Source organism: Heterocephalus glaber, unplaced genomic scaffold (genome assembly GCF_053883595.1).
Source record: "Heterocephalus glaber isolate CG9 unplaced genomic scaffold, H.glaber_assembly_v1.0 deba00001465, whole genome shotgun sequence".
NCBI lineage: Eukaryota > Metazoa > Chordata > Mammalia > Rodentia > Bathyergidae > Heterocephalus > Heterocephalus glaber.
The window spans coordinates 13,761,736-13,789,161 of record NW_028258312.1 but is presented as its reverse complement, the minus strand read 5'-3'; the positions used below and the strand labels follow the sequence as shown (position 1 = coordinate 13,789,161).

General features: G+C 33.1%; 1 protein-coding gene and 1 non-coding gene across 3 annotated transcripts in view; both read right to left on the bottom strand.

Annotated features, from left to right (window-relative positions):
* St8sia4 (ST8 alpha-N-acetyl-neuraminide alpha-2,8-sialyltransferase 4) overlaps positions 1-27,426 on the bottom strand; it is an 88,235-nt gene that overhangs the window by 13,819 nt on the left and 46,990 nt on the right. The gene's annotated exons all lie outside the window — the stretch shown is intronic.
* LOC147826579 (U6 spliceosomal RNA) lies at positions 7,271-7,377 on the bottom strand. Its single transcript, XR_015439015.1, has one exon. It is a non-coding gene; the product is annotated as a U6 spliceosomal RNA (small nuclear RNA).

Below are 27,426 nucleotides of genomic sequence, written 5' to 3'. Positions count from 1 at the left end.
TTTACATATGTAACTATTCATAATATAGAAACATATAGTCACTTATGTACTTAAATGTTATATACAGGTTTTGTGCATATAAATACATATATACAGTTTACTATGTGACTATATAAACACACATATATCTCATAGATATATCAGAATTAAATAAATGTCAGAATACATAGATGACATTATTATATTAAGCCGAAAAGTAGTTTGGGATATTATGATTTTTATTGTAGTGTTAATTGAAATGCTTCTCATTTTCTTTTTGCTGTTAATGGGTGAAATCTTTTGGTTGAGGGCTACAAAACTCCAGATATAATTTTGACTAAGATATGTCTTGTTTATTATGAGATTATCTATGAAATGTATTAGAATCAGTTTTATCAAGAATAAAAAAACAAGTTTAATTGAAAGTAAAACTAGTTCATACATGTTAAGAACAGTTTCTTGTTTTGTTTGATTCAGTGCTGGTGATGGAACCTAGGGCCTCACTCCTGCTAGGCAAATGCTCTACTCCTGAGCCATACCTCCAGTGTGTTCCAGGAATTTTTAATCTGCAGTTAAAAGAAAATGAATTGATCCTCAAATTGCTTCATTTCTCCTGATTTGAACATACCATTCTAAACATGAATATTAATTCTGTCCTGAGAAAATGCTTATATAACCCCTAATCTTATTCACTGGATTTCTGTTGACATTAATACTACAAGTTAGAAGTTTTCAAGTTTTATTATTAATTTTTTCTGTATAATTTTGCAGTAATAAATATAAATATCTAAATATCAAGGAATAAATATAAAAATAGTTCTTTTAAACCTAGGTGGTGACAACATCTCTTTGAAATGCCTTGGGGGATCTATAACAGCTTTGCCTTGTTTTCAGGAACTAGCAGCTGCATGGCTTTAATCTGTGTGGGTTCTAAATGGTCTCTGTCCCTCTCTAACACAAACTAAGAGAATTCTGCCTCCAGAAAATGCAGAGCAATCAAGGACAAGAATGGGTATGGAGGTCAATTCCATTCATCTGCATATTTAACATCCACTATCTTGTTGGGAAAAAAAAATGTTCAAATATGACTGGAGTTTTGCATTTGAATTCATTCTACCATAGAAACAGTTTGAATGTTTTCCTCTAGAGATTTATGTGTCTATCTCAGTGACAGCTGCAGTGCCACAGTATTCTGAAGTGGCTCAACTTGACAGGTCACATCCTGGATTTCACATTCTGAATGGCAGCTGGGAGATGCCAGAGAGTATCCTCACAGTTGGTCGGCCTGGTATTTAATCAGACCCTCCCTGGTCTCAGAGACAAGCAGCACGTGTGGTCACAAGCAACACTAAGACATCCGGGATGTACTGTTATCGCGCTACTTCTTCCCTTAATTAGCAATGACATTCACGGCAGCAAGCTCTGGAGCTCTACAAGAACAGTGTGGAGTGTCTTTGAAGATCACAAATGTCCTGTGTTTTACTGCACCGCCCTGCCTGGGTGCCAGGTACAGGATTAGCAACATGTACACAGCTGATACAAACACTGTTTGAGTGATTCAAGTTTCAAACTGAAATCTATGTCTATACCCACGTATCTATGTATATACAGATGTACATAGTGAAATAGAAAAAAAGAAATGCTTTATAGTTCTGGGATATGTCATCAAACTAAGCAAATCTGTGGTTGCAGCTACAAAACCTGAGTCTACTCCCATTCACTGGAAAGTAAATTACTTATCCTGAGGAAAGCTTTGCTTCCCAGTGAGGGTTGGCGATGCAGAACTGTATGAGTTTTCATGTTTCCAGTACATTACTGACTGGGGCCTGCAAAAGGCAACTGCCTTGCAAAAGGCAAATGAGCTGATGAATAATAAGCGATATGTGCTGACATAAAGAGAGTTCCTCCAGCCTGCTTTCAGGGTTCCTCCTCCTGCCTCAAGCACAGCTGCTGGGACCATTTACCCAGAGAGAACCCACCTAGAGAGAGCAACTTTGTTACTCCTGTCAGTGCGGTTTTGCAAGTTCCAAGTCTCTACTTTACTTTCTCTGAGGCCTCAACAAGCTATACTTCTTTAAAAACCTCTCTGAAAGCTACTCATAATGGACTCAACCGTTTTTGTGTTAGATGGAACCAGGTTGAGTTTTAAGAGTTGTAAATATATCTTTGCAGAAAAGCCTCCTCTTTAGCCAAAAGCCTGGATTACCTTATAGATTTCCTTCCTTGCAGGAATGCAGAGGCATTGAGGACCACTTCTCCTGGTTAATCCTGTACGTTGCCTAATGAGAATTTATGTTAAATGATTTCAGAATTCTAGAGGAAGATCTGTAATTTGCATAGGATAGGGCAGATCCTTACTCCAGAGGCACTGGTTCAAGTCAGAAAAGGTAAAATACCTCTTCTTATTAACAAGAGATGTGTTCAGCTTTTTCAAAGGCCCAGTTTCCTGTGAAATTTTCTTAGTAAGTCTTAGATTTAGAGGAATTGTCATTATCATAATTACAACAGGAAAAGAACAAAGGTCTTTGAAGTGACCTACTATGAACCGATTATAAATTGTGATATAGACAACATGTGAACCCAAAGACATAATCCAGTGACCGTTAAAGAGTGTCAGAACAGGCATTGTACCAACAAGACAACTCCGGAGTCATACATGTTTACTCACGAAGGTGAATATTCTGCACACAGGACTATCATGTGTGTATGACCACTCACCCCAATGTTCTCACCCCAATGCTACACCCTGACCTCTTATGCTAATTACTCAGCATTTATAGGGAGCAACAGAACCTGGGAGCTCTTACAGAACTTTGTGAGCCCCCTTCTCTAGCACTCATTCTCTTCCCTTAAAGTAATTATCTTTAGGCTTGATCCTTTCATCCTGGTCTCTTATCCCCCACATGAAGTAAAAATATAAACTCAATCCCCTCTCAAATGTAAGCCATGTATCCTCTCCACTCCATCTTAGCCAAAAGGCCAAGAAGCGATACCATGTATCTTCTTTGATCCCCTTTTTCATTAGCTCCTCCTAACTGCCGCCTGAATGCTTGGATAAATCTTTGCATTTATATGAGCTTTTATTCTTTGCCTTAATTCTGTTTCAAAGTAAATTGAAAAACAAAAGCTATTGACAGTGATGCATATGTAACTGAGGAAAGGAAGATCAGATATGAATAAGATAATTGACAAAAAACAAAAAAAAGGTAATTGACAAAACAAATGACTTTTGCCCTTAACCTCTACAGGCTTGATGTGCCCACAGTGTACTTTAGAATTACCATCATGTGGCTGCTCTAAGGAAAACTGCTTTATTAAGGCACAACTAAACAAAACAAAGATGCGTGAAGTCCTTATTATTTATGTTGTATTATTAATGAGGGCAGTCATAATATTTTTCCAGTCTTTGGCTATAAATACACAACAATGAAGATAAAGTGTGTCTGTTGTCCATCCTCAGAGTGTTGTTATCATTTCTAAAATCGTGATGTAAGAAGATCTATTCTGAGTGGCAAGCAAATAAGAGGTGCTAGAGATTAACAAGATCTTATTCGTCAGTAGTTTGGGGCATATTCTGCAGCCAAATGGATAGAGGTTAAAGCTCTGAGCAACTGGTTAATGGGGGAGCTTTACACATTTCACAGCCAGATATTTAAGTTTATTATGCTTCTTTCCAAAGTCAAAACAATTGGGATAATATTTACCTTATGTGGTTCATACGGAGATTATAGAAGTTGAAATTTGTATAGTGCTTCACTGTCTGGCACAGAGTATTAATTGTTGAGTAAAACAGCCAAAAGTCTCCTATTTGAACTTCATAGTTTTGAAACACAATTCATTCTAATTTAAGAGCTGTACATACATGGCAAAAGTCTGTATTACCCAAATGTTTTATTCCTATGAATGCATGGTACGCTTCAAGCCATCAGTACACTTATTTCATGTCTTGTAATCTCTCTGAATGTTAATGAACATTCAGATGTTAATGAACATTTGACTTTGGTAGTCAAAGATGCATCATCAAGAATGACCTGACCACTCATGTTGTGTTTTGTAGACAAAAATATCATTTTGAATGGCTGTGTTGTATTTGTCTATGTATGTGCATGTGTTTGCCTAAGTGTACAGACAAGATGCCTATCTGTGAAAGCACAATAAAAATTAGTTCCAAAAATGATACAAGTAAATCATTTCTATGCAGCATTAAGCAAATAATCATATGTGTATAATTGTACTTACATAAGGCTTCTAATGTAAATATTATATTTTATTATGTTTACTTAGATTTTAACTATGCATATTTTAATAAAAAATTGCTAAAACATGATATAACTAATGTGTCAGTTCTTAAAATTTAGACCTATAAAGCCTCAAAGTAAATCAAGCTGTGCATACATATGGAACTTGTATATAATATCCACAGACAACTCTCTTCATGAATATTAATTGATATGGAATCTCCTGGTTTACCAGTGGATCATTAGTTACCCTATATTGTTATATTTATCAGGATAAATTAATTTTGGAATTATTTATTTTTTCATTTATTGTTTTGTTCCTCCAGCAACCACTTCCTTTTGAGGATAGTCAGCTTGCCAGGTGTTCTGGTTGTGAATAAGCAAAGACCAGACGCCCATAATCCCTAATGCGGTGTAACGGACAACCTCCACCCCACAACTCGGGGTTCAGAAAGCTGCTGATGAGCTTAAAAATGACTATATACACTGCCTTGGCAAGGCCAGATCAAGAAAAGTTCCTAAATGAAACAATAAAAGTATTCGCATTACACATTAGGAAGTAAAACACTTTTCCATTCTATACACTTTCCATCTGGATACTTGAACAGGTTTCTTACTCTTTGTGAGCCTCAAATATTCTCATCTTAAAAGAATTCTTATAAACCTTACTTTATATGATCATTATTAAAAAAAACTGGTCAAAAAGTGGAACTGTTATCTTGTACTTCCACTCAGGCACATACACAGTCCATCCCCACTGCCTTCCTATCTCCATCCCAGTTTATCATGTTCACCGGGGCTTGTGTTTCCACCATTTCTGCTCCACATTTCCATCCAGTTGGAGTCCAGGTCGAAGCTAAAGTGCCTCTAGATAACTCAGGCCTCATCCTCTTTGATGCGGGTCCAAACCAAAGTATTTTATTTAAACAATTTTTTCCATCTGAATCTTCATATAGAATTCTACAGAATTTCTATAGAATTTTTTCTTGAGGAGCAGAGCAGGGATGAATAAGTAATATAAGAATTAGGACATAAAGACAATCTTTATGTAAAAACTATTTGAATACATTCTCAGAATCTAGAACCAAAGGTTTATTTAAAATATTCCCTCTGTAAAATGCCTATAATTTATCTGTGATTTCTAAACAGAAAGTATTTTGGCTTAAAAATTTTTTATTAGTACATGTAAATATTACAAGATGATAGCTTTTTATAGGACATTGGTTCATTTATGTTTAAATATTATTTAAACAAATACTGAATAGCAATATCAGAGACTTAATATTTGGATTAACTAGATGTATTTTGTTATACTTAGAGCAGAAACTTTGATAAAAATCAGTTTAAACTTTAGATTTTATCATTTTTCTTTATTAATTCCACGTGGACTAGTTTTTCTTTGGGGGCTCTGTTGGGGCTTCACAGTCATTGCAATTATTACTAAAATCTAAAAATCTGGGACATATGCCTGAGGGAAGCCTTCCCAATACTTAAAAAATATTAAAGACATTTCAGTATCACAGATGTTTTCTCATTGAAGATATTTTGGTATCACAGATGTTTCATTTTCGAACGTGCTTTGGACCACAGAAACTGCAAAAATAAGAAGAAAAATGTCCTATCTCCATTGCTGAAATGAAGGAAATTGTTCTTATTTTCAAAGTATGACTCGCCTTCTTTCAGTTAATGTAGGTTAGTGCACTAAAATGTATTATAGCATCCTACAAATTTAATACATCCTCAGCTAACTTCTTTCCCCTCTTTTCTTCTTTTCTTGCTTATTTTGATCTACTTTAGATTATCATTAATTTCCACAAAGTTTAACACATTAGCCTCTAAAATATTTGTATAAATTCCAGTTACCCCATAAGATATAAATTTACATTGATTGTAAAACTTTATAATCTGATCTTGTCACTTCTTTATTTAAAACTTCCACTGAATATCCATTTTCAAAAGAATGCTGCATCATTCAAGTTCTTCAAGAATCTTATATTGATCAAACTCTTAGGTAAATTCTCTTTCACTCAGTGCTTTAACTTTTCTACTCTAATGCCTTTCTTCACCTTCTCTTCTATATTTCAAATTTCATAGCTCCTATTGTTCTATAACCTTCCAGTAAGGAAATCCAATCTGTAATTCAGGGTCCAAATGCCTCCTTTTGACAAAATATCCTGATTTATCTTGATGAAAGAAATTCTTCTCTTGATATAACATTGTTATATTTAGTTATTTATTCTATCTTCAAACAAATGTCAGACACTGCTGTGAATTCAGAAGTGAACTAGGCAAATTCTTCATCTTCATATTGCATGCAGGTGTTCGCTTTATTGTATTTGCCTGAGTTTTATACATTCTTATTTGTTTATGTATGACCTTACAGAAAAAAAAACCTGTCAATTCATTCAAGGAAAGGATAAAACTAACTTATCTTTGTGTCTCTAGTTTCTATCACAGAACTTTGTACAGGGAAGAAAACAATAAATCTTTGTGGAAATGAAATGAATTCCTAGTGTTACTGCTGACTTCTGATTCATGACAAATGGTACACAGGCTTTCTGGTGATTTGTATTATCTACCTATGGTAAGTTGGTCTCTGTAATAAATTCACTGAATTTATTGGGGGTACAAAATACATATATATGATAATAAATTCTTTTTACTTTACTATACTTCCTCTGTACAAGGTAGTAGAGATTTCAAAGAGAGAGTATAGATGATGAAACCAAACTGCTTGTTTTAGATCCTGGCTTATCTTTTATTAGCTGTGTGCACTTGGGCAAGTTACTTAACTACTAGATTTCTCAGTTACATCATATGTGATAATGGGAGTAATACCCAAACTAGCTAAAGAGTTGTTTCCATACTGTGAAAACACCTTAATAATTACTGACAGGCAGAAAGTGTAATATGGGTGTTAGCAGATACTACACAAAAGAAAAATACAAAAAATCATCTGGTTTCAATGTGTAATTGTTTTAATGCCTGAAATATTTATTCATTTTTTTTCACATCAATGCATCAATTTCTCTAGCTTTTTTTTTCTGTTTTGTTTTAATATGGCACACTGCTCAGATGTGCATGTCACCCTTGCCTAAGGCCCATGCTAACCTGCTCTGTATTATTTCAGCTTTAGCAAATGTGCTAAAGAGTCAAGCACAGAGCACACTTAAATCACTTCCCCAAATCCATTCTGGTCAAAGGATCCCTCACAGATCATTCATTTCTCCTTATCTTGGATGCATCTTTTATTGCAATTTCCTCACCCTGATATAATTATCTAAGTGAGATAATAACTGCATCTGTTGATTCCAAGTTGGTACCCAAAATATAGCAAAGTCCCTGGGACATGGCATATGCTCAATTATATGAAAAAATTTGAGAACAATGAAGGTGTTAGAAAGTCATCTTGAGTAAGTACTGACCAAATTGTCTCTCTGGTGTGAGAAACTGAAAGTGGAAATGAGGACTAAAATGTATAATAGATAATGTGAAATAGGAAGCAAAAGTTCAAAGGGGAAAGGGAAGTGGGGGGAGGAAACAAAGGGAAGAAAAAAATACAAGAAAAAAAGGAAAATACAGAAATGAAGATTTGTAAGTAGGGAGCGATGGAGGAGTGGAAGGGAGGGCAGGGGAATGGGAAAAAACAAGAACTAAGATACATCATGTACAGGTACAAATTCCCAATGATGAATGTGATCATAATGTATACCTAAAATGTACCAATAAAGTTAATTTTTAAAAATCACTTATTATAAAATAGAATCCAAATATATATAAGGCTTTTCTTTTTTTTTTAGAAAGGGTCTCAAGAAGACCTCAAACTCCTGAGTTGAACTGATCGCCCTGCCTCAGCCTCTTGATTACCTAGGAGTAGAGGTAAATCCCACTGTGCCTGGCAATGAGGTCTGTTTTCACTGAAATTAAAAGATAGAAACATGAAGGTATGTGAAAACATGAAATTCTTTAGGGACAAAAAAGGCAACCATTAGTTTGTGGGGCATGGAAAAAGTAGACTTTTTAGGAATTAGCTTTTTGTAAATCTTCATTTGTATAACCTCTTCATTATCTATCTTATATTTTAAAAAATTCTTATTTGTGGCAATGATTGTAACTTTATATCTAATGTGGATATTATTAATACACTCATAAAAGGTATATTATGGGACTTATTTTAGTTGAATGGTTTTGCTTTTCTGAATGCTTTAATATATTCTTCTTCTTAGTTGCTTTTTCCTCTCTCACTTTGTCATTCTTCACAGAATTGATCAATTGTGTTAATCAGCTCTCCATCCCCATGAAGATACCTTGTATAAATCAACTTTAAATGAGACAAGATTGATTTGGGCTCACAGTTTTGAAGTGTCAATCCACAGTCTTTTGATTTTATTACTTTGGATCTGAGACAGATCAGAATACAGGGAGGGGAGTATGTAGAGTGGGTTGATCACCTCATGACAGACAGCAAGGAGAGAGGGAGGACAAAGCCAAGGAAATGATACAACTCTCAAAGGCTCACCTGTCTGAACTACTTCCTCCAACTAGACTATGATAGCCCATTTTAACCCATTTGGGTTTGCCCAATGGCTCAGCCCATTGATGAGGTTAGCACTCTGATGATTCAATCACCTATTTAGGCCTCACCTGTGAACATTAATTACACCACTGAAAATGAAGCCTTAAACACCTGTGCTTTTGGAGACATTTCAGATAAAAATTGTACCATTCTTGCTTTGGAGGTATTTTTTAAACCAATAAAACAGTGACAAAACGGAAAGGAAAGAAGAAACTAGGTCTGAGAAGTCTTCCAATTGTGTTCTTATTTTTAAAGGTATAATTATGTTACATCGAAGACACAAAACTAAGTTTGTTCCATTGTACTAAAAGTTCTCAATGAATTTGACAGATACCACAGGATTTGATTTATTAGCAAATGGTATTTCTTTAACTGTACAGTCAGTAGAGCTTGTTTGAAGAGATATGAATGCATTGGATTATGATATGGAATTATTCCATTATTCATGGAAGTGAGAGACATTCTGAGAGCCACATGAGCCCCTCTATTTATTTTGAAAGAATGTGCATTTTTTCAAACATAAATAAATTGTTAAACTTATATACATGTAGATAGCTGAGAGTAAGAAAATGGACAAGAAAAATATTAACATTTTAGAAATCCTGTTTTTCAGTCAAAATAAATATGGCTACCTGAAATTTTAAAATGTTCAATGCTATCAAGGATAAATTAGGCAATTTGTTTCACAAAATACTGATATTACCTGTGATTAAAATAAGCTTATTAATTGTTATTCATAGTAAATTTCTCATCAGAAGTTGAACTTGTCATTATCATAAAAAGATTAAGGGAAATTTAAAAATGGACAAAGGTTTTTATGGCTGCTGTATTCAACAATTAGTATTTCAGAAATAAAATGGCAAAAGGAAGTAGAAAATACCTTCAACTGATACAGAGTTACTGAATCTTCCAAGTTTTGAATGGACACAGTCCTTCTGGAAACACATCAGACATATTCATCTATTATTAGTTTTCACCAGAATGGAAAGAAAAACAGCAGTTGACTTCAATCCAGAGAGAGAGAGAGAGAGAGAGAGAGAGAGAGAGAGAGAGAGAGCAATCGAAAGGAAAATACACAACTGGAACAGACTGCTTTCTGAAATCAAGGTAAGGCAAAGGATGTGATCACTCAGTCTTCTATTTATTTCTCTAACCAAAGCTTTTATTTACTTCAAGATAGTTTATTGGAAACAATTATAATTAGCTTAAATAAAAGAGCAGAAAGAGGAGGTGGTGCCTGGAGATAGGAAAATACCTTAAGAGAGAAATGAGCTTTTCTTAATTGCCCAAAGGAAAATTTACTGAATCTGTTTTTCAGTGACACATTAATTAGAGCCAAAACTTGCTTAGCATTTAGTATGTGCCAGACACAGTTTCAAGTGGCTTACACATAACTCAAATGAGATTCTCATGATGGTGGCACTGTTATAAACCAACTTTATCAATAAAGAAACTGAGGTGCAATGAGAATAAAGAGCAAGTCTAAAGTAATAGAGCTGCTGGACGGTGGAACTGGGAAATAAAAAGATCTGGCTCTAGAGTGCGTGTGTCCCTAAATCCCAGGGTAAAATGGATCTCTGCAATACAATCAACTTGGCTGTGTCACTTTAGCTGCACTTATTAATTTCAAATTCATATGTTAAATTATTAAAAAAACAAGATGTGATTGGGAGTGTAACACGCATTTTATAAACTTCTTGTGGTATTCTGAGATTAGTCATTGGGTATATTTACCTAACTGATAAAAAATGCAGGGAGAAAGAAAACTCTTTCTCAAATATAAATATAGAAAAGAAGTTTATCACGTTTTCTCAGTTAAATATAAAGTGTACTTTAATCAGTCTAAGCTAGAATTATGTAACTTTTACTACTCCTCAGCAAATGTTAGATCACACGTTGACATGTTGACATGTTGACATCTTGAATTTCTCAAATCAAAGCTATCACTCCATATCCTTAAGAGGGACAAATAAATTATAGAAATGTAAAAATAATAGTTTAAATAACCAATTTGCACTACATGCAATTAGAAAAATTCTAGACAAGTCATTTATCACTTCTAGATCCCATTTAAACGAAGATTTGGAAGGATATGTTGACACTTAGAAAGAATAAATCTATCAAAGAAAATTGCTACTGTTTTATGCTGACACTAAAATAGAATACTTTGGAGATTTACTTTCCAATTTCCAGGTAAAAATACTCCCATGTTGCTTATTATCAACTATTAAATCTGCACACAGGAGCTCTAAAGGAAGCTTAGGGAATTTTCTCATTAGTGCTAACACACCCCCACACACCCCCACACACCCGTCATACCTGGGGAAATAAGAAACCCTTCTGATTGTTAGTTTTACTTTCCACTTATAAAATCTCAGTCAGGATGCTTCAGGGAGTCAGTGTTGAGTTGGTTCATAAAGAAAGAAAAAATTTAAAACAAAACAACGAGAGAGAAAAAAGAGACAGATTGACTTTGGAATCTATACTTTCTATAGCACAGTTTCTTTAAATTTGCGAGAGAAATGACAAAATAATGAGTCAACTTATATCTTAGTCTCAAGCAACTCCCTCCAAATTTTCCCTTGAGGATAATTCCAGAATACTGTTCAATATGTGAATTACTTTATTTTCCTCTTTGGTCCTTTTCTTTTTCATTCCACTCCAAACTCAAAAGTCCTAATCCTCTGCAAAACAAATAAAACAATATAAACAAATAAAAACAACAGAAGGTTGCCTTTATTTTATGGGTTAGGGGCTTTAAAAAACAGAGGATGGACCTCAAGTGCTTCAGATGATTCTCCAAACAAATACACACACGTACACACACAGAAACACACATATACACACACGCACACATTTTTTCACAGGAAATAAATAAAATAAACGGAGTTCCTAAGCCCTGTGAGAAGCAGAAACCTATTACTAATATTTGAACTTTGATCTGCAAATCTTATCTTTCTTTGTTCTCCCTACATCAATTCAGACAGAACTGCTAATCGAAATAAATTATGTAGAATCTCTATCTGTAATATTCAATAATTTTGTGGCACTGACCAAGTCTTCTTCATGCAAGAGTGGTAAAATATTTTAGATACAATGGTGACAATGGAGCCACAGTCAACCATGAAAATGAATTTAGGAGGTTTTAGATGAAATAATCACTATTTTATTTTGTCAGCAGAACCCCATAAAATTGGGTTTGAAGATACCATTTTATTTTATTATAATCTAGTATATCTAGAGTAATAATGAACTGTGTATTATCTTAAGTATCATTGCAAAAAATTTTGGTTCTAATTCCCTTTGGTTGTGACATTCTTTTTATTGTACAATGAGGAATAAATATTTCACTTCTTAACCTACAAGGTCTCTGAATAAATATAAGAACATCACAGGTAAAATGAATTTTTTTTATGCTAAACATGCTGAGCTACTGCATCACACATAGTTATCTATTTTCTATTTGGAAATGAACTTTAATCACTATTAACAATTTGTTTAATGAAATCATTATTGCTCTGAATTTAGAAATAGAATTTGATTCATGATGACTGACTCATCATATATTAAATGGGACATATACATATATAACCAAAATGTCATGAATATTTAAATTAAAAATGACATTATTATATCAAAAGAAACAATGTCCTTAATTCCCCTCAAAATACCATAGTTGCTTCAGATACCCTATCCCAACATTTTTTTCACTTTTGGAAGCAGTTCTGAAAGTCCTCCTCTGTTAGGCTTTTTGATGTGTGATCCAAATGTAAAACCATTATATTGTGTCCTCATCCACTCTGTGCCCTGGATAAGGCACCGTGTGTCTTTCTGCTGTTTCCTGAAGTCAATATGACTACGAAAGGCAAACATTTTGAACTGAGGCAGCCACAAAGCTACAACTGAAGACACATGTGAAAGGACTTTCAGAAATGCTTCAGAAAGTAACAAGGAAGATGAGATAATCATCTATGAAGCCTAAGGGATTATGTTAGGGGAGATTAATAGCAATGCATTTTATACTGTAATTTAAAAAATTTAAAATCATTTTTTAATCACACCTCATATATTTATTATATTACAGGTATTATGAATTAAAATGTAATTCTTTTGTATAAAACTTGTATCAGGAGTTATTTTCCTTCCTATATATTTAGTTCAAAGTAAAGGATAATATAATTTTACTTTATTAAACAAAATGTGATCATTTTTTACTAATATCATCTTGGTTTTCAGGATAAGTGATTAAGAAATTAGAATTTTTAAATTATGTAAGCAATCATATTTAACCTGAGGGAATTCATATCATAAATGCCACATTTCTTGAATAAAATGGACGAATTTAAATGTTGTCAAGATTCTCTCAAACATTTATAGTAGAGAAATTACATTATATTAATTGTGTCATGTCATAATAGTTATTATTAAGATTATGAGCTTTAACATTACATAAAAAGATGAAAATCTAGGTAAACGATAAAGTTTAGAGTACATATCCATTTCTGACAAACACTATAAAATTTAAATGGTATCGGAAAGCCTTTAGTCGGGCCCAGGACAATATCAGGGTAAACAATTTAAGTATTTTTTCTTTAGTCAATAATACTTAAAGACTCCCACTTTAAGGATTGTTATATAAAATATCTATTATGCATTCTTATATTTGATTTGTATAATAAACCAGAAGATAAGAATTAAATGAAAGTTATTGATTTTGCTTTTATAAAAATCACTATTCCAAGTGCATTTACATTAGCCAATCTACACTATGATGATAGATATAATAAAAATAACATTCTAATAAATGAGATGGGTATTTCTGGTGGAGCTCCCAGTGTGATAGAAAGGATTTTACTTAATGAGGCTGAATGTCAATGGCTTCAAGTTTTATTTCCCTAACACAAACACAAATCTGCTTGAATTTCATCTATTCTGGTGTGCTGGGGCTGACCTTTATTGATTCACAAAGCTGTTGTCAAGTTTTCTGGAACTCAGCAAGCTGGTTGATGTCTCATAATAAACTTGAAATTGGATCTGTTGAGAGTATTTATAAATGAAAACCAGCAAATGTTATAAATACAGTTTTGTATGTTTTTCAGAGAACTCTTTGTTAAGCACTTATTAGCTCACATTGTCTAAAGAGGAATTTCTAAAACTACTCCATGTTCAAGTTCTTAGACTAGTTTCAAGAGATGTTTATTTGAGACCAAACTACTGGATATGTCATTGAACCTGTCCTAGGACATCTTTATATCATTTATTCCAAAATGACACCTTGATTAGATCATTTGCAAAATCTTCTTCCAAGAGTGTCCGAATCAATTACCAGATGTGTTTTTACCTCACTCTACCCCTAAGAGACAGAATAATGAAACTAATGGTTATAGGACTGAATAATGTGGGAAGTTGACACTAATAAAAAACTAAAGAACTGAATAAAACCAGAGACCAGCCTTAGCGAGTACAGCTGGTGTCATGATGGAAGAAACACAGGGGTCATGGTGTTGTGAAGCTTTGGAAACCAATTATCAGACCATAAAAAACAGCTAAATTTAGTTCTACCTCATTATTATAATGGAGAAATAAATATCCATTATTGTCAGATATTCTGATTTTAAAAATAATTACTATGTAGAAATTGAAATTGAAATTTGAAATACCATTTTTAATGTTGGCAAGAAACTTCATTTTTAAGTATCTATGTTGTTAAAAAGATCAGCAGACTAGAATTAAATTGTTAGTCAATAGCTTACTATGCTATAACCAGGAAAATGATCAGAAACTACAGAATATATTTCTATTCTGAGGTTTTAATAAAGTCCAATATTATATTGCATAAATAGAAAAGCAACAAATAGGTAGCAAATTATAACATGCTATACTTTGTTTTGACTGGAAGTAATATCTAAATTACACTTTAGTCATTACGTCCAAAGATTAGTAACTGGTTATATCTGGAATATACAGTAAAAAAGTCAAATTAAATATAAATTAAAAGTCATAATAGTAAAATGAAGACCTTGAGCTAGAATTCCAGAGATTCCATTGTAAGTCATCAACATTGTAGTCTTAGAATTTTTTCTCTGGCACTTTCCACCACAAGTATATATGCTCATGCATATTTGCATAAATAGAATAAATAGGTACAAAAATTGCCACTAGGAATTTCAGCAAGTCATAAAATAATGATATTCTTTTTCTAACCATGTTATCTACATTAAACTCTAACAAAATTATACATTTTTGAAAAAACATACTCTAAAAGCAAGATCTATTTTTTTATAATAACCTTTTGTTCTCTGGCCAGATACATATTTTAAATTTCCTTATTTGAGTTCCCATTTCTTTTAGTATAGTATATTTCAAGTGTAGGTGGATTAACTTTACAAATAATATGGCATGCAATCAATCAGTTTTCCAGAAAAGATCTTGATTTTTTTCTGCAGATGTCAGCTGAAAGCCTGAATAGATAAATGATCTTAAATTTAATGAAATGCTTCAGAAATCAGCTATAGAACTTGTGCTATCTCTTTTAGAATTGAAAAAGATAATCTTTGGAATTCTATTTTAGTTAGAATTATTTAAAAGCTTTGAAATAAGTCTGGGTTTGAAGTTCAGGCTATTTATTCTTAGCTTGATGGACAGTTTATTTAGTTATTTCCTTCCATTGTTTGTGAAAAATGATCTGGTTTTTATCTTTGGGCAGAAAACACAAGGCAGAAGCAGTTCAAGATCTGTGATAACTTAAACAAACAGGAATGCATTCACTTACTGAATATTATTTTGGCAGAGTACAAAGGTGTATAAATAAATGCTATTATAGCAAAAAAATCAAACATCAAAAATGAATGACAAAATAATGCAAATATTATCATGCTAATATAAAGTTATACTCTTCTATAGAGGGTTTGGAGGAGAGAGAGATGCTCTGAGAATCAGTAACTCTGTCCCACTAAATCAGTTTATGTTCTTCAACAAACTTGGGCCTCAAAAGTATGCTGTACAAAATGTGAAATTTAATTATATTATGTTAGAAATAATTAAAATCTTTTCCATATACATTTATTAGCTACTTGTAAAAACTTTCATAGCTATATAATTTCAATGAATCTACCCTTTAAAAAGATTCATTGCTAATCCTGAACTTTTATATTATATCACACCATACTATGTTTGGTCTTTCTAGTCCTCTGAAATGAAATTTTTCAATATTCTTCACATGTGCTTAGATTTCTCTAAGTAGTTATAATTTCTCACCTTTTCAAAAATTTCTATTTATTAACAGGATTATAGTGCTATAGTTTTTATTTCAAATCGGAAGTAGTTAATATAGTTATTTGATCATATACATACATAAGTATGATCAATTCTATGTCTCTTAGGGAAAAAGATGGGGGAATTTGATAGAGACCAAAAACTTCTCTTCTATACGCTGCTATAACAATAAAAAACAAGCTATGACAATGTTTTCTCAGTTCATCAACCAGTAACTTGTTTAGAAAATCCCTGATAAAGTCTGAGTGCTACAAGGTCCACAGCATGCAGGAGAGAATACAAAATTCCCCCAAACAGTTCATTTCATCATGAGTCACAATGCTTTAATAACACATTTTCTACCACTAGGACCACTGGAGAGAAAAGATGACATCACCCACTGGTCAGTGTGGGCAGCACAACATTGTAGCAGTTTTTTGTCTACCATAGAATGGCTTTCCCACTGGACATATATTTGCTTTTGTAACATTCAGTTTCCCAGGGTTACTTGAGGATTTAAAAAAGCCAATCTTCAAAGTTTTGTTATTATATAAGTAAGGACCAAAGACTGAAACAAATGAAGAGTTTATCTAGTTTCTTTCTAAAAATCGTTCCTGCCTGTTCTATTCTCCAGAAGGTTGCCTTTTCCTTGCCCCTCCAATCTATTTGCAATCACAGCATGCCTCCTCATTATCACACTGTCACAGTGAGCAATCCAAGAACTCATTCCTGTGCACACCAAGTTAAATGAGAATTCCAGAAAAACAGAAGTGTCAAACCTACCATATATCATGATAGAGATTCATAAAATTGATTTTGAACATATTTTTGCTACCTTGAATTGTTTCTAAGTAGCAATCATTTAAATAGTTGTATAACTAGTGACTATTACAACCTTCTAATCCTTTCTAGAATAAATGTCAGCATGGGGGATTATATGGTTTGGATTCTGAAGCTTTTGTAAAGTGGTACTTAGATTAGCTTTTTTTTTTTAATTCAAGGCATAAGGTATTGGAACCATTATGTTTAATTCTCTCTAGATAAGATAACTATGCACCACGTGGATATGACACAACAAGAGGCTGAGCCTTACTGGGAATTCCCGGTGTACACCCTGCTGATCTTTAATGTCTCTTGGAAACCCTTCTGCCAATCTCTGATGCATAACAGTTGCCATGTCTCACTGGCGATATCTTAAGCACTTGTCAAATCCCTTGGGTTAGCACTCATAAGTTACCTTGTCCCTTCTATATGTAATCCTAGGGATACCAAGCTAAGGCTTCTGTCACTTGAGGAAGCAATTGCTTTTGTTATATTCTTTGCAGTTTCTGTCCCAGCCAAGCTCTGGGCACAGGATGGCACTCTTAGATGTCCTGTGAAGGGATGAATGTGCTACAGAAGAAGTGCATTCATTCTTATTTTTCAAATGTGGAACCGTGATTTCAAGGATTTTGCTCCTTTGAATCCGTTTGATAGGAATGCCATGCCTGGCACACTACTGAAATATCTGTATAAACATATTCTGTGTTAATTATTTCCTGTAACATAATCAACTTAACTAATTTTGAAATTAATGACAATTCTGTTGTCAGCATCTGTTTCAGGAAAAAAGAAAAAGAGCAAATTTTTCCTGCTGAGCAAACTAAAAAGATGTTTGCAGCACTAATTCCTCCTCATAGTGGCTTTTATCAGTGGAGAGCTGCTGATGGATTATTTGACCATGCTGCTCTGGAGACAGAGACTAAAAACTTGTCAAAAGTCTAAAGTCTCTTATTTTTAAAAAATGCTGACTGTTTTTTTCTTTTCTTCTTTTTTTCTTTCTGTTACAGGGGATCGAACTGAGAACTGAGGACCTTGCACTTGAGAGGCAGGCAAGGTGCCACTGAGCTAAATCCCCAGCCCTAACTGCTGACTATTAATAAGCAAAAATAAAGTGCTTTGGTAAAGTTCCTAAAAGCCACCCCAACACTGTTTCCCTAATTTTTTATTATTTTAAAATAGATGCTGTCCAATATTTATTATTATAATACACTTTTCTTAAGCACTGCTGAAAAACAGACACTTTGGTATAAGATTAGCTTATCCTATTTCAAGTATTTTTATATGTGACTATATGATAATTTCTACAGAAAGTTTAGAGAAGCACAATCATCAATGCAAATAATACAAATTTAGAATCCTTGCTATAAATAATATCACTTTAAATAATTTCCAGTGGAAAGAAAGAAAAGAAAAAGGAGTTAACTTCTAATAGTCCAAATTATCAAAAGTATCTGTAAGTGTGATTAGAATGCCTTGCATTTTAGATTATGTTAAGATATAACATATTATCACATGATTTTTTTTTTTTTTTCTTGGTACCGGCGATCGAACTCGGGTCCTTCCGCTTGCGGAGCAGCCGGCGAAACCACTGAGCTAAATCCTCAGCCCCGTCACATGATTATTTCAGTTATTTTAACTTGTTATTCAAGTTTGTAATTGGTGCAAATATAATTTAGTATCTGAAAAAAGGAAGTTCTAAATCGAAACTCAGTTGTTTGCTGCCACTGCTTAATTAATTCTGGCAAATCACACTGAAATTTTATAAAGTTCAAGGAAACTCAGTCTGTAAAATGTATGAAGGGGAATTCACATAAGCTATGTACCTAAGAAGTCTTAGTTACTTCATTACACCATAACCTATTACTTTATTTTTTACAAATTGCAAAATGGATCCTTCCGCTGATTTTATTATATCTACAATGACTTCAGTGGGCAACATTTTGTACAGAAGTACATTTTAAATTAGTGGAACAAGCAATAAAACTGTACATTCACTATGAAATCAACTCACTGTTGACAATGACACTTTGCACTGAATAAAGCTAGTTTACTCTGGGAAATGATTTCCTTGTATTTAGTTTGCAAATCTCTCAGTCTCAGTGAAAACTCACCATCTAAACTTGGAATATATGAGAAATAATAAAACAATTTTAACAGACCGTAAAGTATAAATAACTGAGAGCTAATTTATATTTAAGGGTAATTAAATAAGAGAAGGAAAGTTTTAATAAAGGTCTTATGATCAGATTTTGCAAATTGCGGGAAAGAAATGGAAAATACAAGAGGCATCTGTACTTCTAATTTCTATTGCTCTCGTTAAATCATACATGTTGTATCTTTAGCCTTTTGGTTCCTACTTAGTTATTACAGGTAAACTCAGTACCAAAAAACCATAGGAGACAAATCACTGCTCTGTGTTGACAAAATATTTTTGTTTTTGAATGCATCTTCAGAACAATACTTCATCAGTTTAGCAATGGTATTGTTTAACAGTTATGGTTCTACTGAACAATACTTTCCATATATATATGAACAACCACTTATTATGTTTAAGTATCACCTTCAGAAAACCATACTGAACCACAAATTGCCCATCGTGAAAGGAGAGTTCAAGAGAGGAAAGAATGTTACTTGACATGTTATTGAGGAACACAGAATGGCTCTGGCTATTTGGCACACATTAATGAGGGCAGCCTGGATAGACGTTCTGATTAGACCTCAGCAATGTGTTTTCCCTTCCTGCCAAAAATGTTGGTCTTAACTAGGACTCTATCATTGTGATTTTTGTCTCTCTGAATATTCATCTTGACTTTTGTTATCTATGGAATGTGAAAATGTAGACAAGAGTTCTGAGAGGTCAACCACAGGTTTGTGGCTCAAATTAGAATGCATAAGAGACAGAGCATCCAACCCACTACTAGCCAACCTGCTTTCCAATTCTTGATTTTATTTAAGCACAGAATTAAGAGGAATTGTTAGAAAGACATTAAAATATTTTGTAGCCAAACTCTCCAAACTTATTTTGTTAAAATATACTGACAATGACCCAAATTAAAAAAAAACAATAGGTAGGGCAAGAGAGAAGAGAGAAAGAGGAGAAACAGATACTACTGCCCTTGATCTTTTGCCAAGAGAAATCATGGCATGCTGGCAAACACACAGCAGAATCTACCAATAACTTCTGTCCTATAAGGCAGCTCTAGTGGTCAAGCCCCAAGTTTTTTGTCTTATTCTTTTATTTACTACTGGCATATTGAGCCAACATTGCAAATATATAGAGACATAATTTGAAAGTTGTGGCCTAGAGTTCTGACCATATCATCAACCACATTAGGAGAGAGTATGAGCAGATTGAAGCTGATTGATTACATGGAAACACCCAATCCAGCCCACTACTATCCAGCTAAACTATCACTGAAGTGTTTTAAAGAGACAAGAAATTGTATTCTTTTGAAAGATTTATGGGATACTTAATTCAGTAACATTTCTTTGCATATACAGGCAGTATCTACTCATAATCACTGTCTAAAAATTTGTTAAATATTTTTGCCATCTACCTTACATTCACAATTAATTATTTTAAAACACATGTGAACTCTGAATAAAATAATTGTTTAGTTCCTTGGACATAAGTTACATAAATTCAATACAGATTTTGCACATTGACTAAGTTCCTCTTTTTTTCCTGAAAGGTCAATGAAAGCAGGGAATTTCTAAGGTTGATTGTGATTTTTTTACACTCACCAGAAAAGTGAGTCTTCAAATTAGAAAGAAAATAGAACCACTAAAATCACATAATGAATATAACTTATGACAGAAATTCTTGATTTTTCCCGGCAGTTCTTAAATAAAGTGAGATTAACCTTTCTTCTGATTACTAAATTTCAGACTTGGAATTTAAAAAATTATGAAAATAATTTCCTAATTTGGCTAAAGTATTTAAGTTATCATTTTTCTTTTAGAGAACACCATATTAATATTATTTTTAAAATTCAAATTAATCAATAGATTAAATTATTTAAAAATTAAAGACTAACAGATTCTGAAATACAATACTCAAAAAAACTAAGTTAAATTTTGTAACTAAGGCAAAATTCTCAGTTGGTCCATTAAGTTTGTAAATGATCATTCTATGTGCTACCATTATTACGATCGGTTTACTTTTTAATCAGATCTTGATCATATAGGAATTCTTTTTACCAGTAAATTTTAGTAAGAACTTTCTTTACAGCTTAGTTGATGCTACATACATGTTGATAGATATGTTTATTCAAAACTGTTGGAAGACAAGTTATCTAGTTTCTGTCCTCATTATTTGTGATTCAAACCTTCTTTATTGGCATGGCTCTTTTCTTCACTATATCTGCATGGAAATGCAGAGCTACCCAGAATGAAGAGGAAATTTTTTCCTTGATTCTTCCTGCTTCCTTGTTATCTTGACTGCTATAGATACTAATTCTGAGTAAAATTTTAAATTCTTCTGTTAGTAGTTTTGCCATTTTCTGTGACCCTGTGCCCCAGCCTCCACATAATACATGCAGTTTATAATTTATATTTATTATGAGGCATCTAGAGGTATGAATAAGTCAATCTTTCCTCTCATGACTTTGCTCACAGAGAAGAATATGAACAATAGCTACACATCGTGATGACTATTTTAATAGACATATGCATCACTTGTGAGAAGAATATAAGGAAGAGAGACAAGGTCAATCTGAGAGGATAGAACAAAAGTGAATTTATGCTCAATTGGAATTCACATGTAAACTGAGATTAAGGAAGGAATAGAAATGATATACGTGGAGAAGAGAAAAGTATGGATGCTCCAAAGAAGAAAACCACAGTATGCTTATATCGCAGAAGCACCATGAGGGTTCCATCATGTGTCCAAAGAAATTCTTGACACTTGGAAAATCCTTTTCATCTCATTGAGCAATAACCAAGAACTGGAAAGTGTATTGGTCAAGCACAGCCCATAAATGACGGTCCACTGGCTCCAATTTTAGCCATACATTTATGAAAATCATCTCAGATGTAAATCACTTACACTATCACATTCTACAACACAATATAAACAATGTGAGTTGCAAGGAAAAACAATATTATGTCTGAAGAGCAATCGGATTAATTATGAAGAAATGCTGCATTGCCAGTAGTGTGCAAATCAAAGTCCTCCAGCAAGGGAAGAAATATTCTGTCATGAAAATCTCCTTTGGTTTAAGATGCCTACTATGCAGTATGAACTACTCTAAAACATTAAACTAGGACACGTGTTTTATAAAGAAATATTACAGCTGTGTTGATCACAGGCCAAAATAGAAACCATATGGAAACATTTTTAGTACAAGACTAAATTTAAAACAAGTAAGCCAGTTTCAGAAAGTACTTAGCCTGAACATTTCCTTTTTCAAGTTGTTTTTTATAAAAATTTTTTCCACGTATGATTTTCAGTTGATTCAGTACTCTCAAACAATCCATTTGACTGTGCTGAACTCAATTTTCTGTGGTCTAGTAATGATGTATGTATCTGAGTTTATATTTTTACTAGTGACTTGACTAGCAGCCTGTTTTGATTCAAATTTTTCTACAAGTCTGTGACATTCACATGAAGTTAATCTGGAGAGGAACATCTTAATTTTATATAGCCTTTCATAGTTACACACATCTAAAATAAACACATTTTCACATCTGAAAGGTGAATTAAATAACTGAAATGTGAGATATGTTATTTTTGTGTTAAGCTTAAAACTGAAAAAATGTCCATGCTGGAAGACATATAAAAAATAATCTATTTGTTAAAAATCACACTTTCTAGAAAGACAAATAATATGTTTCTCTCTCTCTCTCTCTCTCTCTCTCTCTCTCTCTCTCTCTCTCTCTCATTTTGTTTTCTTTTGTTTTGAGACAGGGTGTTGCTATCTTCCCCAGGCTGTTCTCAAATTCCTGGGCTCAGATGGTCATCCTGCAAGGCTCCTGAGTAACTGGAACTATAAGCAGGTGCTACTGTGGCTAGCCTCTTTCCTTTCATTTAATAACAAACTGTGTTTTGACAAGTATTTTGCAACTCAGTGACAGTTATCCAAATGAGAGGGCAACTAGAGAAGCTGCTTACTTTGATTTCTGTGAAAATTATTTTTCCCTCCTACATTTACGTAGAAATTAGAGTTTTGACCATTGTCAAAATTAGAGTTTTGATATATCATACTCATATATGATGATACTAATATTTTAGAAATGTTATGATAAAAAAATAACCACAATAATTAAGCAAAACCCTGGAAAATTCAGAAGATATATTAAATGAATTAAATTGTCAAATGTAATTATTTAGAAGTAAGGATGAGACCCATAAAATATAGAGATCAAGCAGATTATTACTTTATATTCTGAGTAAGGAAAATAATTCAAAATTTAATTACATAAAGCAATAAGGCAAACAATTTCTATGTTCTCAAAAGAAAATGAAATTACTAGAAATAAACAATATAGCATAACAAATACTAACAATTTAATTTTATAATAGGGAATTTTTGCTATCTATGAAGTATGGCAAAAGTAATATTTGAAAACTTCAAGTTACTTCAGGTTAAATATGAGTCAGCAATGTGTCATCATTATATGGAATGCCAACATATTATTAGCATATGTTTGACTTACAAAATGTCTAACAAGCAAAATGAATGCCATAATGTACATATATACTGTAAGTACATTATACACTTATACACATAGCGTATATTACAGACTTTGTGAGAATATATAAAATGTTAGTATTATACAATAAGAAATTGTCTACATAACTGTCTTAGATGTCATTCCAATGAAGAATTTTTATTTGAAATCTCTGGAACCACCTAATAATCTATAGCAGTGTTGTTTGAATTGGAGTTCAAATATATGTTGTGAAGGTTCTGAGAAATGTTATTGTTGTCTTTACAAGCACTGTATGAATCATTCAAACTAAGAGCATCAGCATAGGGAAATTTTCTGGATTGTTTAATAATTTTATTTTCAAGGAATATCGAAATAACCTCTCCCTTTCTGATCTTGGATATTGTAACTGAAAGTAGAATAAAAGATTTAGATATCTTCAGCCTCAGTTTTGGTCATTAAAATATGGATACTGACATAATCATTTAGATTCATTTGGGCTTTGAGTTTTGCTGATTCTATATTCTAAATCTCCTTACACAGGTAATATTTGAATGGTCAAAAATGTTTGTGCTTAACTTTTTTAAACTTCTTCAGGATTACCGATCCTGTAACCTCCTAATGTGACTCACTTAAATTTTGATCATAATGATGATAGAAACAGCTTACTGAAATATTCCTTCTTTAAAGTAGTTTTCTCTTGGTAGTAAAATAATTTTCACATATTTCACCACAATTAAATTAACCAACCTTCATATGAATATTTCTTCTTGGCAAATATGCATGTGTGTATATACATAAGAGAATATTATAAAACTATAGATGTTTGTTACTGAATTTGCTTTTCTTATGGATTTTTATAACTATGAAGCTTTTGTAAAATAGATAGCTCTTTTAATAAACATGAATTGTGAAAAATCTGTTCTTGGATTATGTAGTTTAATTGTCAAATGTATGAAAAGTAAACATAGTAGACACACATGTATATAAATACTTCAGCTATACATTATATATACATACTAACCTCCATGTATATTCTCTTTCTATATATATGTATATATATGCACACTAATACATATAAACACAGAGAGAATATATATTATATATATATCATAAATATATAATAACTATAATAGTCCTTTGATTTAACTTTAAAAGATTCTAAGATTTTTCATATATGAAGGTAACAGTTTGTCCACAAAAAGCTAAAGAAAAAAATAAAAAGTCACTTTCATTGTGTAAAAATGTTAAAGACATATATGAACTGAAGTTTTATTTCCTTAAAAATCAGCTTGGGGATGATGTTCAATACAGTAGTGTTGGGTACCTTTAAAATTTCTTGCTGTGGTGGTGACATCACAGAGCATCATATACTTTAACTAATAATAATCAAGTGTGAGTTCTCAATCCAAGTGTTTATCTTTATCCTGACTCACTTAAAACAGAAACTTACCAAGTGTCAGCTAGTTACAATCATATTAAAAATTCATTCCTACAATGTAGTGACAAAATAGGACAAATATATCATCAGATGTTGTGACTGCAGTACTTGCAAGGGACTGCATATTTTAGCATTGTGATTATGTCCACCCTAAAATGCATTTATGGGTGCTCTAAGCTTTCATGAGAGTTAACAAACTTCAGTAATCAACAGAGGATTGAAACTACCTTGCCAAACTGCATTAACCACAGGGTTTTAGAGAGATAAATCAAAAGAGATATAAAATAGACACTTAAACAACAGGTCTCTGGGGAATTTTACTTTGCTTTCATTTCATATAAATCTTCCTTATCAGTATTCACACTTCCTATTCTATTTCAGAGTGCTTTATGTTGAAACAGAATATATTGCATACATTAATGTATTACTTTCAATAGTTCCATAAATAAAATGGCCTTTTAGGCACACCATGTGTACACATTTTCATCTCATTCGAAGTGATAGGTGACACTAAAGCTACTTTTACATGCTAGGCAGAGCCTTAGAATTCAGTCCCTTGACTTAAAGGGAAGCATTTGCAGATATGTGAATAGGAAGATGATAAGACATGTTCTTTCTGGAAAACTCAAAAGCAGTCCAGTCAAAAATACCTAAAACACAGCAACCAAAATAAAGCATATCATTTGTTTTAACAATGGTCAGAAGTTTAGTCTTATTGGGTTTTTTTGGACTATAACAGCCAGGACTCAGTGAAGTTGTTTGTATCCAACTGACTACAGGAGAAAAGTGAATAAGAGGAAACATAGAAGAAGAGCATGGATAAATTACTTAAAGCATTTGCAATTTTTATGTTTAAAGATATCTGAGCCAGGTAGAGTGGTGCCTGTCTCCTGATCTGATACTCAAGAGGCTGAGGCTCTAATGCTGGGGGAGCTCAGGAGCTGCAGGCCAGCCTGAGCAACACAGTGAAACCTCATTTAAAAAAATCTGTAAGAGCCTATATGAATTCATTGTTAACTTCATATAATTCTAACTGAAGCCTAACATACTGAAAATCCATTGCTTCAATCTTGTTCCTATTTCATGTTTTCCTCTTGGTGTTGAATTGAGAAAATACACTCCTGACAAAATAACGCTTTATGATGTGACAAAATATCCCTTTATGATGTTACAAAAGTGGTATAAGCCACTATTTCTACATAAAGCCTGTGCATTCTTTAAGGATAGTGATCAAATCTTAATCTTTTTTCTATACATAGTTTGTGGAACTGAATATACTTTTAGTAAATACACATATTTATTTATATGTGAGTTATCTATTTTAACACAACTCTTATTACTAATTATCAGTATTACTGGATTTAGACTTTTATTCATTTGTCTCTTCTAATTAAAAGATTTTTTACTATTTTTTTCTCTTAAGCTTGTGTTTAAGAAATGGAAATGTTGAAAGGCCTGTGTGGCATCTCTCAGCAGATGGTGGCCCAGGAATCTAGCCAAAGTAAGATGCTGTCCTTGAGGCCCCACTTTAGCATGAGGTTGTGATGCAACCAGAGTGAAATAAACTACAGGAAGAATTATTAAAAGCCAGGGTAGGCCTAGGAGCAGAGCTGCCCCCAGGGTGGAGGAGATGAATTTTCCGGGCCTCAATACCATGGCCCCCAACACTGAGGAGGGTGTCAGCAGCACATATGCTCACGCCCCCCCCCAGTAAAATTGAGAAGATACAGTCTAAAAACCAGACTACCAGATCACCGAAAGCAACATTAAAGGGAATCGAGATGGAACACTCTGATACTCAACCACCTGCACTCCCTAAACTAGAAAAAAAGAGGATCTGGAAAAAATGAAATCAAAAATAATTTCTTAGATAACAGCAGAGATTGTGCCCATAGTGCAAGATGTGATAATAAATCTAGAGAGGACATAGATAAAAAATAGAGGAGCTGAGGAACATGATGGAATCCCAGCACAGGAAACAAATGGAATCCAGAAAACAGATGCAAACAGAATTCCAGGAGATTGAAAACTCCATTAACAGTTTATGCAGCAGAATGAGCCAATATGAGGACAGAATTTCAGATTTGGAGAAAAGATTGCAATTAGTGACCAAGAAAATAAAAACTTGCTTTAAAATAGTAAAGGACTATGAGAAATCAATCCAGCAGCTGCTAGACGATGCAAAGAAGAATAACATAAGACTGATCGGAGTCAATGAAGAAATAGGAGAGGTGCAGATGACACACACACAAAAAAAACAGTTCACAGAAATGATGCCAGAAAACTTCCCAAGCAGGGGAAAAGAGCTTGATATACAGATAAGTGAGACACATAGGACTCCAACCAGCCAAGATAAAAAAAATTCTATACATATGCATATAATAGTTAAGATTCCAGAAACCCAACAAAAGAACAAAATTCTACAAAACATTAAAGAAAAGACACAAATCACATACAAAGGAAAG